General features: G+C 55.8%; 1 protein-coding gene and 1 long non-coding RNA gene across 11 annotated transcripts in view; one reads left to right on the plus strand and one right to left on the minus strand.

Annotated features, from left to right (window-relative positions):
- NPHP4 overlaps positions 1-12,866 on the minus strand; it is a 112,964-nt gene extending 100,098 nt beyond the window's left edge. For 3 of the 6 annotated variants that reach the window (XR_002344867.1, XR_002344865.1, XR_002344862.1), the window contains exons 1-3: positions 12,607-12,866; positions 11,565-11,630; positions 5,030-5,203 (exon numbers count right to left, since the gene is read on the minus strand). This is a non-coding gene — a long non-coding RNA (nephrocystin 4). Of the gene's footprint in view, positions 1-5,029; positions 5,204-11,564; positions 11,631-12,092; positions 12,316-12,349; positions 12,424-12,606 lie in introns of those variants that run through there. The other 3 variants (XR_002344863.1, XR_002344864.1, XR_002344866.1) reach the window with 3 other exon arrangements.
- Positions 12,995-18,631, plus strand: part of KCNAB2 (potassium voltage-gated channel subfamily A regulatory beta subunit 2) — an 88,473-nt gene continuing 82,836 nt past the window's right edge. For 2 of the 5 annotated variants that reach the window (XM_021095239.1, XM_021095242.1), the window contains exon 1: positions 13,000-13,137. The gene's annotated coding sequence lies outside the window, so the exon portion shown is untranslated. Of the gene's footprint in view, positions 13,138-18,631 lie in introns of all 5 variants that reach the window. The other 3 variants (XM_021095244.1, XM_021095245.1, XM_021095246.1) reach the window with 3 other exon arrangements.

Raw genomic sequence — 18,631 nt, forward strand, 5'->3', positions numbered from 1 at the left:
CCCACCACCCAGACCCCTCCTCCTGCTTTCCCTTTCTCATGCTCATCAGCCGTCTACTTAAGCGCCAGTGGCCTGTGAGTCCCTCCAGGGAGGAGAGCCTGGAACACTCCTTTCCTGCTCCATCCTTGGCGGTAGGGACAAGACTCTGCACGTGAAGGTGGCGCTCAGTGTATGGACCCCTCCCCAGGGGGCCTGGGCCTCAGCACACTGCTGGTCCTGCCCAGGGCGCCACCATGGTCCCCTCGTCTTTGTCCTCACCACACTCTGGGGAGGTGACCACCAGCAGGGCCCTGGTAACTCCCGTCTCTCCCACTGGCTTGGGCTTCTTCCCGATGGATCCAGGTTCTAACAGCCTCAAGAAAACAGCTGGGAGGCACTTCCCCCTCCTCTAATTTCTGAAAGCATCTGTCTAGAATTGGTTATTATTTTTTCCTTTAATATTTTACTAAATTCATCAATGAAGCCATCTAAGTCTGGAAGCTTTTTAATTATAAATTCAATTTCTTTCTACAGGGCTACTTAGATTTTCTGTTTCTAGTGTCACTTTTGATACGCTGTGCTTTTCAGGAAATGTGTCCATTTCACCCAAGCTGTATTTATTGGCGTGTGTTATTCATAATAGCCCTTGATTATCTTGTAATGTCTGTAGGAGATGCACTGATGCGCCTTCTTGCCTTCCTAATATCGGGAATCTGTGTTTTTTCTCTCTCTTGTGATCAGTCTTGCCAGGGGCTTATCAATATTATTAATCTTTTCAAAGAACCAACTTCTAGCTTTACTGATATTCTCTATTATTTGCCTTTATTACTTTATCGACTCCTCCCCATATATTTACTTTTCCCTTCTTCTTTCGGTTGAATTCATTCTTTTATTTATTTAGCTGTACCTGTGGCATGTGGAAGTTCCCAGGCCAGGAGGAAGTAAACATGTGCCACAGCAGTGACAATCCCAGATCCTTAACCCACTGTGCCACCAGGGAACTCCTAATCTGTTCTTTTTATCTAGATTCTTAAGGGGAGACACAGGTTGTTGATTTTTATACAGGCCCCCTGATACATTGAAGGTTCAGTTCCAGACCACCACAATAAAGCAAGTATCACATTAAAGTGAGTCACACATGGTTTTTTTGGTTTCCCAGGAAGCCATATAAAATTATGCTTACACCATATTGTAGTCCATTAAGTGTACATTATGTCTAAAAAAGTACATACCTTAATTTAAAATTTTACTGCTGGAGTTCCCGTCGTGGCACAGTGGTTAATGAATCCGACTAGGAACCATGAGGTTGCGGGTTCGGTCCCTGCCCTTGCTCAGTGGGTTAACGATCCGGCATTGCCGTGAGCTGTGGTGTAGGTTGCAGACGCGGCTCGGATCCCGCGTTGCTGTGGCTCTGGTGTAGGCCGGTGGCTACAGCTCCGATTCAACCCCTAGCCTGGGAACCTCCATATGCCGTGGGAGCGGCCCAAGAAATAGCAACAACAACAACAACAACAAAAATAAATAAATAAATAAATAAAATAAAATAAAATTTTACTGCTAAAAAATACCTATCTTCTGAGCCTTCAACAAGTCCTAGTAGTAACATCAAAGATCACTGATCACAGAACACTACAACAAATAATAATGAAAAGTCTGATATATTGCAGAAATTACCAAAACGTGACACAGAGACACAAAGTGAGCAAATGTTTAGAAAACGGTGCTGATAGACTTGCTCCATGCAGGGTTGTCACAAACCTTCAATTTGTAAAAAAGACAACATCTGCAAAGCGTAGTAAGGTAAAGCACAGTAAAATGAGGTATGCCTGTACCTTTCTTCATTTCTAATTTGGTCATATAAAGCTATAAATTTCCCTCAAAGGACGGCATTAACTGCATCCCACAAATTTTGATACATTCTTATTTAGTTCAAATTACTTCCTAACTTCTCTTCTTTGACCTCTGGCAGTGGGTTGTTTAATTTTCTACTATTTGGGGATTTTCTAGGTAACTTATTGATTTCTACTTTAATAATATTAGTCAGTGAACATACTATTATTTTAATCCTCTAAAATGTACTGAGATTTACGTTTATGATCCAGCATATGGTCTAGCTCAGTAGATATTCCATGTGCACTTGAGCAGAATATGTTTTTAATTTGCTGGGTGTAGTGTTTTATAAATGACAATTCAGGAAGTTCCCTTCATGGCTCAGCAGTTAATGAACCCAACTAGGATCCATGAAGAAGAGAGTTCAATCCCTGGCCTTGCTCAGTGGGTTAAGGATCTGGCATTGCCATGAGCTGTGATGCAGGTCACAGACATGGCTCGGATATGGCATTGCTGTGGCTGTGGTGCATGCCAGCAGCAGTAGCTCTGATTAGACCCCTAGCCTGGAACCTCCATATGCGGTGGGTACAGCCCTAACAGGGAAGGAAGCAAGGAAGGAAGGAAGGAAAGAAGGAAGGAAGGAAGGAAGGAAGGAAGGAAGGAAGGAAGGAAGGGAGGGAGGGAGGGAGGGAGGAAGGAAGGAAAGAAGGAAAGAAAGAAGGAAGGAAGGAAGGAGGGAGGGAGGGAGGGAAGGAAGGAAGGAAGGAAGGAAGGAAAGAAAAGGAAAATGACAGTTCAGTCAAGGTGGTTGGTGGTGGTGTTCAGATCTTCCAATCCTCATGACTTTTTTTTGGTCTATTTGTTCCAACAATTACTGAGAGAGAATTAAAAGGCTCCAGCGATGAAGGTGACTCTACGTGTAGTTCTGTTTAGTTCTAAGCACTTTGCTTTATGGATTTGGAGCCATGTTACTGGGTGCTGGGCACAAGGCCGGCCCTTGGCTGGAGTCTGGGAACTTAGACTTCCCCACCCCCTAGCTGATAAGAGTGGCTCAGTGGTGCCTAAACTGCTGGTACAGTGGTTTATGCTGAACGTCTGCTGTCCTTCTGGGACTCTGGAACCTTGGTGCTTGCTAGGCTGAGGGTACCTCCACGATCAGTTCCCAAACCACCCTGAGGTTTTTCAGAGCCTGTGGGCACTGAGTCTCTAACAAGCTTCCCTGGTTGGTTGGCAGCATTTGACTCGTGTCATTACAGCTCATGGCTGGGGGAAGGAAGTGAGTCCCGTGGGACTTCAGAGACAGAGGACCCTGGAGCCTCGCCTGTTTGCCCCGTCTGTCCCTTGGCTGATCTGACGCTGTATTTTGTCAGTGAAATAAATCCTTCCTTTGGGGACAGCCGTGTTCAGGGTTACATCAAGTCCTCCTAGCGAATCGCCAAACCCGGGGGGTGTCTCTGGGGGCCCCCAACACAGATGCACACGCGTGAGGACGGCCATGTCTCTGGGGTTACCACCATCATCATGAAATGTGCTCTGACCCCCGGCGATTCGCTTCGCCTTGAAATCTACTCTGTCAGTGTGGCCACTGAGCTTTCTCAGGCTTGGTGTTTACACAGCCTCCTGTTCCTTTCATACCTGTGCTGTGAAGACCTACACTTCAGGTCTTTATGTTTAAAGTGAGATTTTTTTATAGAGAACTTATCATTGGGGTTTAAAGGATTCCTTTTGATGTATGAGTCTAGATGAGGAAACCGCTTGCAGGAATCTTTCTACAGACCTCTGCGTTCGTTTCTTGAAGTGAGGTGAATGAGGTTACCCACTACAGCAATGTCTGTAGACACAAGCACCTGGAGGCAGCCGAGGGGCCATCGGCAAGGGCCTAATACAGGGATGATGGATGACAGGTCGGGTCGTCCATACAGGAGAAGCTATGCTATCCTAGGAAAGAACAAGAAGTTCTTCCTGGAATGACGTGCACAATCCATGACACCTGTTGTCAAGGATAAAGGTATAGAACAGAAGATGGGAATAAGCTACCATTTACGTTTTGTTAAAAAACAGGGAAAATATGTACATGTCTGTTTGTCTGTTGCTTTTGCTCAGAACCTCTGGGAAGCTGGACATAAGTCAGGTAGGGCCAGCTGTGTCTGGAGGAGGACACAGGATGCCTCGGGAACTCACAGGACTACGTTCCGTCCCTGCATGTCCCTGTGAATGTGGAACTATGGGAATTGCCTTTGCTAAAATAAAGGCACAGAGTAAAATGGGAAAATAGATACCATTTCCTTTGTAAGAAAGTGCCGTCCACTCTCCTGTGAGCCCCTGGAAGGCGGGGCCTGCTGAAGCCAGTTGCCCAGGCTGGAGTCCCAGCTGGCGGGCAACTGACGTCCCCTCTCTCGGGCTGCTGCCTCTTCTGTAAGACGAGGGCAATGATGGTGCCCACTTCATAGGCCTGCTGAAAGGAGGAAGGCCTGGGTCCAGGAAAGCGCTAAGGAGTCACGTCGTGAAAGCGGTCATTGCCACAGCGGCAAGCACACAGCAGGTGCTCAATCAAAGGGTTTGAAGTGAATGATGCAGGAGGTGAGCGATTCAATAATAGTGAGTTATTCACAGGCCAGCGCCAACCTCGGGCTGCATGGAGAACCTCTCTGCCAGCTGCAAAGGTAGATTCGGTCTTGCCAAGCCGAGCCCTGTGGCCACGGGCTTGCACTGGCCGGCCTGGATCCTTCCTGCACAGCCCCCTGGGACTCAGGGCCTCCCTGGGACCGTCCAATCAGGTGGGGGTCCTCTGGGGTAGGTCCCCTGGCCGCTGAAGGGCCGCAGAGCAAGGGCCTGAGCACACACAGGGCGGTGGCAGCTCCCAGGTCCATCCTCCAGGAAGCCCAGGGCTCCACCCCACTGGTCTAATTGCTGGGCTGGAAGCGGGCCGCGCTGAGCCTCGCACAAAGCCACCTGGCCAGGAAAGAACCCTGGAAATCGAATTACCTGGGTTTCTAGATTGCTCCACGAGAGGCAAAGAGAAGCCTTTAGCCAGTGACAAAAGCGCTGAGCAAGTCGCTGAATCACGTATCCTGTCTGCTGACAGGCCACTTTGCCTCAGAATACTGCCGACACGCAGGGTAATGGGTGCAGCGTCAGACTCAAATAAGTAAAAATCAATAGCACCCCAGCTGAGAGCAGGGACAACGTGCATCTGATGAGAAACAGCAAATCTCTTTACCTGCTTAATTAGCGGGCCATCGAGCCCCTTCAGGACACACTGAAATGCCATCGACTCCTTGAGAGGCTGGCGGGCTCTCTGTGGGTGGGGAGGGACCAGCGGGTTCTGGTCAAAGATCCTGTGCCAGTCATTCATTCCCACTGATGTGACGGTCACCGGGGTCTCAAGGAGGACCTGCACCATTCAGGTTCAGATAAATGGGAGTTAGGAGGACCATGGCGCTTGGAGCAGTTCTGAAAGCTTCCCACCTCCCACGAGCCCCATCCCCGCAACTCACTCTGCAGTGGTACACTCTCACCCCTGCTCCCCTGCAAAGGAGACAGGCACCTGTGCCCCCTTCCCCGGGCAGACATGCCCACCTGACTCCAACCAATCGCTCTGCCCCTTCTCGCAAGCCAACCAGAGCACGGCTATCCTGGCCTTGGTGTCTGGTTTAGGGATGGGCGCACGCGTGGTACAGCTCTGCAGGTTGAGCACTGCACAAGGCACTGGGCCTTGGGACGAGGGCTGTCTCAGAGGCGGCTGGGAGCATGACCCAATCAGAGCCAATCAGATGTGAATCTCAGCTTCCGATGGTTCCGTTAAGAGGCAACACCCTTTTCTATGGACTTTGGAACAGAAAGGTCATCAGCCTGAAGCTGCAAGGGGCCACCACAGGAGCAGCCACTTTGAGACAAACACAAAAAGGCAGAGAGAGCAGGAGCAAGGGGCCCAGACGTCATCACGAGAGCCCTGGCTCAAGGGGACCCTGAATCCGGCCCCCGGGACAGCTGAGCTACACACCGCCTGGTTGGTGAAGCCAGGTGGGGACAGGTGCTGAGTGTTCCAGGTGTTTTGGTGACCTGGCTGACTAAAGATGCTGTCTGCCTTCCAGTGGACAGGGATCTGAGTCTTCTCTAGAGAGTCTTTAGCTGAATCTAAGCTCTCAGCTCTGGTAAGAGGCCGAAATCTATGCACCACAATGGCAATCGAGGAGAAAAGGCAGCGGGTTTGGTTTCTAAGACAGCAGTTCTTGAAACGTGGTCCCCAAATCCCTGAGGTTCCCCAAGGTGGGTCGAAGGCTCCACAGGATCAAAGCTATTTTCATAACTTCCAAATGCCACCTGCCTGCCGCTTTCACTGTGTTGGCATTTGCGCTGATGGCACCAAGGCAATGGTGGGAGAAGCTGCCAGGGACTCATTACGCCTCCAGGCAGTAGAACCAAACCATCACCAGCCACCGCGCTCTGCCGCTCACAGCACACGGCCTAGCAGCTTCACTTAAGAACGTCCTTGAGGGAGTTCCCGTCGTGGCTCAGCAGGTTAAGAATCCGACGTAGTATCCATGTGGATGTGGGCTTGATTCCTGGCCTCGCTCAGTGGGTTAAGGACCCAGCATTGCCACAAGATGTGGCATAGGTCACAGACGCAGCTCAGATCCAGCATCGCTGTGGCTGTGGTGCAGGCCAGCAGCTGCAGCTCCGATTTGACCCCCAGCCTGGGAACTTCTATATGCCGCGGGTGTGGCCATAAAAAGAAAAAACAAAAACAGAAAAAACATCCTTGGGGAGGCTGGGAAAACTATGACCTTGGTTATGTCTTGACCCTGGAGTAGTCAAACTTTTAACATCCTCTGATGGAGTGAGAAATACACAAAAAGCATTTCTGCTGTCACATGAACGACAACGGTCGCCCCAGGGAAGCCAGTGGTGATCCCTGGGCTGCGGGCTGAGCTGGCTGCTTCCTGCACTCAGCAACACCATTCTTACTAAAAGCGCGGCTGGGTGACAAACCGTGGTTCTTTAGGCCTGGGTACTTTATAGACAATCTCTCAAATATGAACAAAATGAACCTGTCACTTCAAGGAACAACTCGCAATAAAAATGCAGCTCGCGGAGACAAACACTGTATGCTACCTCAATTACAGGTGGAATCTGAAATACGACACACATCAACATATCTGTGAAACAGAAACAGACTCACAGACGTAGACTGTGGTTGCCGAGGGGGAGGGGGAGGCAAACTGAGAGTCTGGGGTGAGCGGAGGCAAACTAGTGGATACAGGATGGATTAAACAATAAAGTCCTCCCCTATAGCACAGGGCGTTACCTTCAATTTCCTGTGATGAAGCATAACAGAACAGAGTATGAAAAATATATACACATAACTGAGTCACTATGCGATACAGCAGAAGTTACCACACTGCTAACCAACTCTACCTCAATTTTGATTTTCTTTTTTGTCTTTTGTCTTTTTCGGGCTGCACCCGCGGCACATGGAGGTGCCCAGGCTAGGGGTCCAATCGGAACTACAGCTGCCAGCCTACACCACAGCCACAGCAACACAGGATCTGAGCCGTGTCTGCAAACTACACCACAGCTCATGGCAATGCCGGATCCTTAACCCACAGAGCGAGGCCAGGGATCAAACCCGCAACCTCATGGGATTCGTTTCCGCTGCGCCATGACGGGAACGCCCAACTATACCTCAATTTTTTAAAAAAATAATTTTAATTGAGCTTTCACAGAAAATTTAGACTTGTACCCTCTGCTGTCAGCCTCACAGCTTCGTACCCCTTAAAGAATTTCCTGATGAGATGCAGGGATGGTTCACAAAGTGATCTTATGAAAGGTGCCAACGTTTGGAAGATGTGAATAACTCAGAACCATGTTTTTCTGCGTGAAAGAGCGTGATGACGTTATATCCAGTGTGGGTCAAAGATCCCCAAGGGCGAGACAGACCAAAGGGTTTTAACAGGACGGACTTGGAAAGTTCACGGTCAGGGTGTCAAACTCCCCACGCAACAAACGCCCATAAGAAACGACCACGGGGCGGGGGCGGGGGGGAAGAGTCAGGTGCGGCCCCAAAGCAGCACATCCACGGTTCCGTCCTTAGAGAACCGGCTCTCCTGTGGGGGAGGCTGGATTCCCTTCAAATGCTCGCAATGCCACAGCACAACAGACTGAACAGGGACCTGCACCAGACCAAGGGTGCCCAGCAGTCTGTCGGCCAGACGTCAGAGGCACGCGCGAAACCGCCAAACCACCTGGTTCTTCCCGCCAATGCTGGTGTTTTGGAAAACAGAGTTTGTTTTCAGAAGAAATACATTTTTGTGTTGCCATTAACAGCTCTGCTGTTTCTAAATGAATGAGCCGCATTGTGGACATTTCGCAACAATCAATGTGGGGAAAGATTATTCGGATTTGAAGAAGGTATGTGGAGTCCCCAGGAATTTGTTAAAGCAGGAGGGGGCCTGACTCTAAAGGGTTTGCGAAGGGCTGTTTTCAAGGGACCCAAAAGGGGAGGCTTGGGGCAGGCGGGCCACCCTCCAGGCTCCCAGGCTGTGCGGGAGTGCCCAAGGTCACCGGCCTGCCTGGGGCGTTCTGCCACACCCAGTAGGTGGCAGGGAGGGGTCCAGCCCCACCAGAAGGCCAGCCCACCAGCACCCTGGGGGGGCACGTCACCCCACCCCGGGCCTCCAGATCCCACCTCTTATCATATGAACAGTAAGGCACACACATTAGTTTGTTTGGGGTTTTTTCCTCTTTGGAGGTTCTCATTGGTAGATTTGTGGGGTTTTCTACTCCATGTCCCCTGCTCTGGGGACCGACCCTCCCCAGCGCCCCAGGTGGGAGGCCCGGAGGGCTTCAGCGCTGGGGCTCAGGGATGATCACGTGACACACACGGTGCCACACAGTGCCTTCTGGACAGGTGGTCTCTCCCCCAGGCCGGCCTGGAGCTTCAGGGGCCCCCTGCCACCCCTGGGGAGGCTGGGGGAGAGGTGGGGTGGGGACAGGGGTCCCAGCAGCAGAACTAGCCCCCCACCCACACTCCGGGGAGGTGGAGAGCCTGAAGGAAGGCAGTGCCACCTCCTCCAGGGCCAAGTTACAGGAGCCAAGACAGGCCCAGGGAGGCTGCCTGCGGTCCCCATCCGAATCCCCAGAACCCAGCATGACTTCACATGGCAAGAGGGAGTGTGGGCATGATTAAGCTAAAGACCCTGAGATGGGGAGGGGAGGCTGGGTTACCCAGGTGGGCTCGAGGTGGTCACGGGGTCTTAAGAAGAGAGACGCAGGGCGGGGGGGCGGTGTTCAGAGAAAAGGCTGGGTGCCACCGAAGCAGGGAGAGATGTGGAGGTGAGGGAGGGCTCATAAGCCAAGGAATGCAGGAAGCCTCTAGAAGCTGAACAAGCAAGGAAACGGACTCTCCCTTAGAGCCTCCAGAAGGAAAAAAGCCCTGCCCACACCTCGACCTTGGCCCAGTGAGACTGATTTCCAGCTTCTGACCTTCAGAGCTGACGGATAAATCTGTGTTATTTTAAGATATCCAATTTGCCTGGAACCATCTGGAAGAAGCCTGAAAGTTCCCACCTGGGCCACACACCTGCTTTTGAGAAGACGCCTCCAGGAGCACAGAGGCCTGGTAGTCGGGGCCCTGCCTCCAGCTCCTCTCCAGCCCCAAGACCACTGAGGTCAGCAGGAGCACCACCACCTTGGTCCCAAGGACCCTTGTGCCCCACAGACCGCCAGCTTCTGGTCTACAACCCAAGGTGGTCACAAGCATTGTTGGTATCTTCAATAAAATCAAGTATCAAAAACAGCAAAAAAAAAAAAAAAAAGATACCCAGTTTGTAGTAATTTGTTTCGGAGCCACAGGAACTCATACAGGTGTCCACAGCCTCGAGGCAGAAGTCATCTGGCCGACACTCAGTCGTCTCTGATCATGCCCTCTGGAAAGAGCCCCGCCAGCCATGCACCCCGCCCTGCGGGGTTTCCCGGTGCCAGGACCGAGCCTCCTTTGAGGGGCGCTGCACACCTTGCTCGCTTGCCCCAGATTCCCGACCCAGTACTTCCTCTCGCTTCACTGGGTGACCATGGGCCCCGTGGCCGGCAGCTGTTGCATAAGGGCCCACAGCTCCAGTCCATCAGCAGGGCGAACAGTGGAATGGTCCCGGGCGGCACCAGCAAGAGACAGACCAGGACAAAAGGCAGCTATTCCGCAAGGCGCGCTGCCCCAAACCAAAGCACTGGGCTGGGCAGGTGGAGGTGGGCAGGTCTGATGGGCCATGGAGGGAGAGGTGACCCCTGAGACACAGGCTCCTGAGGGTGGCAGCCAGGACAGTGACACCCAGAGCTCTTCTCTTCCGCCAGCCACCCTAGAACGGCTCCCAGCTGGCCCTCACGCCTGTCCATTCTGCCCCACCCTTGCTTCAGTCCTGCCCAGAGGTCACACACACACCCCTAGAAGTTCCTCCCCTTCCTCGAGGAGTGAGACCAGGTGCCCCCTTCTCAGGGGGGTGCCTCCATGCCCATAAGGAAGAATTAATGGGGAAGCATTAAGACTCCTGTGGAGGAAGGGCAGAGGGGCCTATGGGGCTAAATGAACAACAAAGAGAAAAATGGGGCAGTTCCCATTGTGGCTTAGTGGGTTATGAACCCGACTAGTATCCATGAGGATGCGAGTTCAATCCCTGGCCTGGGTTAAGGATCCACCTTTGCCATGAGCTGTGGTGCAGGTCAAGGACGCAGCTCAGATCTGGTGTTGCTGTGGCTGTGGTGTAGGCCAGGATCCCCAGCCTGGGAACTTCCATATGCCATGGGTGCAGCCATAAAAAGAAAAAAAAATTAAAAATTAAAAAAAGAGAAAAGGGGAAGGGTCCCATGCTTTGAGCCCAAGAGAAGGATATAATGGGTGCTCCAGGGGGAATTTAAAAAAAAAGTGACAGAACCCTGTAAACCAGCTACAGTGGAAAAAATAAAAATCATTATAAAAATCTGAACCAGCTTTTAAGTGGGTTTGAACCACTCTTGTGAACCAGGCGCTCAAAACATTTTCATGTTCGTTATTCCACCAACTCTGCGAGATAAGTACCGCCACACTCCCCATCTTAGAGACGAGGCAAGTGAGACTCAGAGGTTAACACGACAGTCTGAAATCACAGAGCCAATCACACCAACCTCAAAGCCATTACAGGGACCACCAAGGCCAGGAAAGGCCCCACAGGGCAAAGTGAGAGCGCTGCTCCTCAACCCCGGGCCAAGCATCACTCTCCTCTCTGACTTCTGGAAAGTTCCCTGTCTTCCCGGTGTCTGATTCCCATCTAGAAAAGGAAGGGGCTGTGAAGTGTCTTTGGGGCCTTTGCTTCTGCAGACCTGTTCAAGGACTCTTTCTAGCACCTGTTCTGTCCCCGTACACGCCTGACAGAAGCAGACTGTCAAACGCCGTCTTCAAGCATCCAGTAGGACCAAGACAAGGGAGCGAGCATGAGCAGCACTCAGAAGACGAGCCTCCAGTCTCCTCTTGGGAGCGAGGAGGAGATGGTGGAGGAGAGGAAGGACGCTGGAGAGGTAGGTCTCACAGCAGTGGTTCCCAAGGAAAGGAAGAGCAGGAGCCACACAAAGCGACGGGGCTCAGGGAAGCATCCGTCCCAGGCGTGAACAAGGTCGGGCGCCCCTGAGACCCGAAAGCTTTGGGGAGCCTCCCTGAGAGTAAGAGGAGGTTGAATTAAGCCCTGCCGAGAATTCCTCATCCAAGGAATATTCTCTTGAGTACCTACCATGAGCCAGGCCCTGGGAAACCTCCTGAACACTGCAGCCCAGCTCCCTGCCCTGGTTTGGTGTATCTGGAGGGAGGCAGAAAGACAGGATACGAGTCAGCACAAGAAGGACATGGTCGTGACCTATGAAAACCACAAGGCGCTGTCGTGGAGACCTGGATTGGAACCCTGGGCGAGTATCCAGCCATCTAAAGCACATCTTTTCCAACCACACAGCCTCGAGAGGCCAGGCTTCCTTCCTGTCCTTCAACCAAAATGACACACTGCCACACTGAAGGCAGGACCAGGTCTGCAAACGCAGTTGTCTTCCATTGAGACAGGCGTGGAAGAGATGTGCAAAGGTGGGGCCTCTGAGTCTTAAAAAGCAAGCAGGAGAGCGACCATTCCGGCCCGGTGAAGGGCCCAGGTGCGGAGCTCAGAGGCGGTCAGGGGATCAGCGGGCTGGACAGCGGAGGGGAAGGCGAGAGCAGCTCCAGGGGGAGGCTATAGGCGGGCAGGGCCTCCTGCGAGGGCCAGAGAAGGCCAGACCTCCAATGGGAGGCGTCGCCGGGACGGATCTTCAGGGCCAGTAGCGGGCAGGCACCCAACCGGGAAAGGCTCCCAGCAGAGACAGGCAAAGCAGGGACCCTCAGCACGGGTCCGGCCGGAGAAAAATGAGGGCCAACGCCGTGATCTCAGCAATCCCAGGCCGGCCACACCGCGCTCGCCTTAAGCTGGAGGGCCGCAAAGGGGGCGCTGAGTCAAGGGGCAGAGTGCAGAGGTTGAACCCCCAAAAGCCCCCTTACCCTTACAGGACCAGCGGCCGAGGCCGCACCAAGTGTCAACGAAGGGGGAGGGGAGGTGTGACCGACGCGGGCATACCCCGCGCCCGCCCGACTGCCGCGCCCTGCAGGTACCAGGCCCCCGCCGAGAGACTCAAGAAGCACCCCAACTCCGGGCTGGAAGCCCCAGCCCGCTTGGCGGCCCAGCGCGCCTCCAGGCCGCGGCCAACCTCCCCCACGGCGCCAGCCGAAGTGGTTTCGCCCGCGGCGGGCGGCGTTACCTAGGAGACGCGCCAGCCGCGGCCGCGCCCGCCCCGGGGCTTCGAGGCCCACGCTTTCGAGGAAATGCACCCCAGATGGATCCAGGGGCCCGGCGGCCGGCCAATGCCCACCAGAGCCGCAGGCCCAGCAGGCAGAAAATCGGCCGAGAAGCGCCCGATCTGCTGCCACTCGCCGGAGGAGCCTTGGAAAGGGAAGGACCCGCCCCCAGTCGCTGTCGTCAGCAGAGCGGTGGGACCAATCAGAGCCCAAATCCAGGGGCTCCGCTCCGCGAGCGCTAGCCAATCAGCGCGGCGGCGGGCTCGTCCTGATTTGCATTGCCCGCGAGCCTTCAGCCAATAGGGGTTTGATTGGCGTGAAGGCTAGCCAATGAGAGCCTCGCAGAGGCGTGGCCCCGGGCGTCCCACGAGGTGAAGATGCTGCGGGCGGAACCTGGTGGAGCAAGCGGGATTCGGGGGCGCTAAAGTCGCAAGGGCAGGGCGGGAAGGAAGATCCGGAACGGGGCAGAGGATCCGGAGCTGGAGCCCCCCCAGGTGAGTGCAGGGGGAGACCCCGGCCTTCCGCGCAATACACGGCAGTGCGCCGGGAGAGCGACGGCGGGCACCCGCGAGGCCCGCGCCGACTCTCCATCTCCTCTTCCCCAGCGCGTCGCCGCTCCCGCCTCCATCCTCACCTCCTCTCCAGCCGGCTCACTTCCCTCTCCATCATCTCCCTTCCCCCATCCCGTCCTCTCTTGCCTGCCCGTTCTGCCAACCCGCCCGACCCTTTAGCTCCATCCCCGACCCCTGCCCCAAACTTCATCCCTCTGGTCCCGTCTCTGCCCCCTCCTCTTACCGCAGCCTCGCCTCCCCCTGCCCCATCCCCCTTCCCGTCTCCTCTCCCGGTTCTGCGCATCCCCATCGGAGGGCTCTTGGTCCAAGTCCTCCGCATCTCTCCTCTCCTTGTTGCTCCTGAAGGCTCACGCTGCCTCTCCTTCCAGGTTCCTGGCACCATCTTCCCACCCATTCCGTGCCCAGTCTGTAGGTCTTCCCCCGTGGGCGCCCTCTTCCCACCTTGCCCTGCTCTCCAAGACCTTGGCGCTCCCTTCCTGCACCAGTTCGTCTGGCTGCCTATACACCCGTCCCCACCCTGGTCCCTATGCCCCTACCCCATCTTCAGCTTCTTTGCTCCCCACATTCCCTACCTGCTCCTGCTCCTGCTCCCGCAGGACGAAGGTCGCAGGACACAGAGACCCAGCTGCTGCAGGGCTTCCTGCTGCAGTAGCTGTAGTGTACCTGTCCACCTTCCCACCCTCCCATCCAGGCAGCCTACCCCAGCTCTGCTCTTCTTGGCATTTGTCCTGAGGGCTCCTGTAGGGTCTGCAGTCTGTCTAGAGCATCTTGGGGGGGCTCCAGGTGGAAAGTCCCTTAGCACCCTTCCCTACTTTCCCCCCCCTGTCCACCGTCTCCCTCCCCACCCAACCCCCACTTTCCTGCTCAGCCTCACTTTGTGATTCAGCGTTTTTGGGGCTGGTAACTCTCTTTACCTCCTGGCAGGATAAGGACCTGGTTGTCAGGCTGAAGGCAGGAGGTCTTGACCCTGCATTTAGAGGGGCCACATTAGCAAACAGTCCTGAACTGCCTGATGGGGACAGGGTTGGGGACCAGGGAACCCACCAGGGGAGGCTGCCTTTTCCTCTCTTTCACTTGTCTGCCCGGGGTTGAAAGACATCCAAGGGAGATGACAGAAGTAATAGCTCTTGGGGAAATGGGCTCTTAGCATTTATGGAAATTAATACATCCACGTCTGAGGAGCCAGAACACCAAGTTCAGGCCACAGCTGTCTGTCGTGTCAGGATTTCTTCTTTCTCTGCAACTTCTCCTCCCCCTCAAAAAACGCCATCCGCCTTGCAATGCCAAGAGCAAGCTCCTGCTCTGCTAGCCACACCGCATTCAGGCCCCATGCTGCTGCAGGGTTTGGACACCCGCGTGAGGGCCATTGCATCTACCCTCCAGATTGCCGCTTGGCATTTGCATCTACCTGCAGAGCCCAGGCTGCTGTGCAGTTCCTGGGCTCCTGTCCCTGTGCTGCCACAGGGGGCCCAGAGGGCATTGGCCCCCGGGTCCCGTCCGTCAGGAACGCTCTCCAAGCCCACACCGGGCCTCAATGACGCTGAGGGTGTTTGGGTTGCAGCACCTTCCTGCCTCGAAAGCAGCCTGCTGGAGGCTTCCCATGACAAAGCCCAGGGCTCTGTGCCTCTCACGGCTGCGCCTGTCGACAGACACGGGGCACGGCTTGATGCCAGGGCACCAGGGAGGGGGGCAAAGGGTCATGCACAGTGTGAAACCCAGTCTTGTGGCTGGATGGTTATGAGTAGGCAGAAAGCGGTTGGCACACAGGAGGCATGACAAGACGGCCACCACTCCTTGTCCTGTGAGGGTCACTGGGGCTCATGGGATGAGCAAGCTCTAGGGTGGGGTAGACCCAGAGACGTCACACCATGGGCTGGCCTTCTTTCCTCCTTCATGATCGGCTAAACCCCAAATGATTCAGGAGGAAGTGAGTGGCACAAGTTTTGGTGGCAGTTTCCGGTGAGGGAGGGGGCCTCCTCTCAACTTTCCTGTTTGTTGGTGCTGGGTCCATGGCAACTGGGCAGCACCGCGTGTGGCAAAGGAGAGTGGGCGAAGGAAGGCCTCTGGGCTGCTAGAACCCGGGGGAGTGTCTTTGGATTCCCAGGACTCCGGATGGAAGGAGCGTGTGTGTTTAGTCCTTGACTAAACTCTCCATGACCTTGAGCAAATACTCCATCGCCAAAGGTCCCGGAGCCAGAGCAGTTTCCTCGAGTCCCTGAATAAACGGGCAGAAGAGTGGCACTTCAGGCCACATTCAGGGAGGACCAGCTCTGAAGGTGTCCCGGACCAGAGACCCCACCCCTCCCTCCAGCCCTCCCAGCAGCCAGGGGTCCCAGCAAACATGCATGTGCTGCAGGGGTCTTGGGCGTGTCCCCTTTTGGAGGAGTTAACAGAAGCCAGAGGCCCTGGCTTCTCCAAGGTCGCTCAGAGGTGGGCTGGGTCGGGCCCCATACCTGCCGCCAGACTGAGGCAGGCCCCTTCACTCGTTCTTCCTCTCGGAGTAAAACGACACCCCATGGACCCGCCGACCCCCTGCCCAGCCACCCTTTGGCAAGCAGTTGTGAGGCGGTGCTGACATGGGTGGAGGAAACAGCACCCTGAGTCACTGGGGCCGACAGGAGCAGGAGATGCCACCAACCACAGAGAAGTCTGGGCGGCCCTATCCTGCCCCCCCCCCCCCGGCAGGTCCCCAGAGCAAGGGCCCTGTGGTTCCCAAGATGTCATCAAAGGGATGGCAGGGTGAGTTGAAAGCGACGAAAGGACTCTGTGCTTTGGCCTTGTTTCCCTGCAGGTGCCTGTGCATAGCCCTGAACACCCCTGCCAGGGAGGCTGGTTGGCCTGCACAGGAAACAGGCACAGAGCTGGGGCGAGGCAGATGGACCCCACTTCCTGGGTGTCAGGAAGCCTGGAATCTGTTCCCACTGCACCCGGCCCCCTGCCCACCCCCGCCCCAGCTCCAGCTCATCGGCTAGTGGCAGGAGTCCTCACCTTCCCCCCCACAAAGGTGTCTCCTCCAACGGGCTGGATCAGCTTCAGTCCCAGCTCCCGAGGGACATAGAGACCGCCCTTCTCATGAATGGGAAGCTCAGCATGCTTAGCACCCCCACTCGCTGTCCCCCCTTTCTTTGGGGCCACTCAGGAGATGGGGTCCTTGGCTCGGCCAGTGCAGAGGAGACAAAGGGACGGGGCTTCTCCAGGAGAGAATGCACATGGGGCCAGGTGGTTGTCTGGTCACTTCAGGGGGCTCAAGGCTTTCCATCCTCGCTGGCTTGGCAGGAACGGGAGTTACCCTGCCCGCAGATGGGAGCCGCTGCTGAGTTTCTTACCTTTCGCCACATCCCATAGGGCTCAGACGGAGCCAGGTTCCTCTCCCTGTACACTGAAGGGTGCACTCTGAGCCCAGCACCGCCAGCTTCCCCCTCCCCTTCCCCCGAGTGTGCCCTGTGAAGTCAGAGCCCACAGGGCAGGGTCTCGGGAAGCCACTCCCTGCTCCACAGTTTGCCCCCATTAGAGTTAGAGCCCTGGTTCCTGCGGGGTTGTCTGTGTCTCTCTTTTCCTGTGTCCCTCTTTTCCTGCGCCCCTGACACCCGCCTCCCTTGAAGGTCCCCCTCGCAGGTAGCCCGTCCTCCTGCTCACTCAGCTCACAGTCAGGCTGCAGGTGAACTAGGACTGGGAGGGGGGAAGAGCAGAGATGGCTGGGGGCTCCCCCACACACACCCCCGCTCCACGCCCTACAGCCCTGTTAGGGGGCTTCCCCCCCACTTGATCTGCGCTCCATCCTCCACCTCAGCAGCTGAATGCCAAGTGCACGTTTCTCCTTCTCCATCCCTGCACCGGTTCCAGACACTCCAGCAAACCGTTTGTGGCTGGGCTAGTTTCCCCACTGAGCGAGCCACTTCTTGGGTCCCATGGACCCTGGGACTTGGCCGCAGGGCCCTGTGTCACTGGCCTTGGCTTGTGGCCGCCGGTGGAGAACCAGCTCTCACTCTCCTGGGCTCTTGGCTCCGCGCCCGTGTCTCCCTCTGTCGGGATGGGGGGACAAGGTAGCACAGGCAGAGGCCTAAGGACAGTCCCTCGCACAGCACGGCCGCTCAGTGTTTGTCAGCTCCCACCCTCTGCCTCGGGTCACAGACCGAGCCCAAAGTTTCCCCCCACCTGGAGCCCAGGTGGCTCCCAGGAAACCTCAGGGTCCCCTCCTGAGTCATTACGTGAGCCCACGGGGTTGGGGGGGCTGCGTTCTCTAGGGGAGCAGCCTGGGAGAGCCCAGCTGATGGCTTTCGTTGCAGGAGAGCCCGTTACTGTCACTGCGGAACACAACCTCACTGTGAGTGGAGGAGCAGCCCTCACCCCGACCTCCCTACCCCAGGCCTCGTGCCCGGCGCCCACCTGCAGCCTGTGCAGTGGCCCTTGGGCGCCAGGGGGGCTGCAGAGCCCCGCCCCGAGCACGCCCACCCTCCCCAGAGCAATGTGTTGTCACATCCAACCCCTCAGCCATTGGATCTTTCAGCGCCAACTCCAGCTGACATCCACGAGCTGTCAAGTGTAGCCCAGGGCAGAAGGATCTAGAATTCTGCCTGGGAACCTTGGCTTCCTGAGCTTCCAGGGGCTCTCTGGAACACGGTGCCCTTCCTGCCCCCTCTCGATAGAGGAGGCTCGGAAATCCCTTGATGTGTGGACAGGGGAATTCTGATGAATCCACGCATTGAAAAGTAAATTAGAATATGTCAACATTATTTAAAACCTGTTACCACCGCTGACGGGGAAGGGCCTTAGCGGCAGACCTTTGAATCCCCAGACCTTAAACAAGGCCCCCCTAACCTCTACCTCTGGGGGCCCGGAGCCAGGAAAGGGCTGCAGTCACCACAGACCAGGGACAGTTAGAGAAGCCTCTGCTGACAGAGGAGAGATGGGGGACAGGTGGGTGACATGTGACCAGACCTGGAAAGGAGGCGGGGTTGTGATGGCCAAGCTGGGGAAGGACCGTCTGGGAGGGGGCTCTGGCCAGGACCTGGCAGGTTGGGCATTGGTATGTTCCGGGGGTCGGGGGGGGGGCGTAAGAACTAGGGTCCGAGAGACCAGCCCTTGGACCCCTGGGGGCTTTGGAGCCAGCAGTGACATTGACGTGTCCACCCCAGGATAGGAGAGGCAGCCGTGTCCACCGCGTGGGGTGAGGACTGCCTGGGACGGCGGGGGAGGCCACGTGTGGTCCTGAGGTCTGTTGTGGGTTCTACTCTAGCCCCAGCGGGACCCCATAAACCTGTCTGGAGAGGTGAATAGGATGAAGAGGCAGGAGGGCCTCCCAGCCAAACCCCTGTGGAACCAGGATCGGGGGGGCCCGGGACCCTCAGCCTCTCATCGCTGGGTCCACTGAGGCTGCCCAGGAAGCAGCACGCTGACCCCGCCTCATGGCGTCCAA

This window comes from Sus scrofa, chromosome 6 (genome assembly GCF_000003025.6).
Source record: "Sus scrofa isolate TJ Tabasco breed Duroc chromosome 6, Sscrofa11.1, whole genome shotgun sequence".
NCBI lineage: Eukaryota > Metazoa > Chordata > Mammalia > Artiodactyla > Suidae > Sus > Sus scrofa.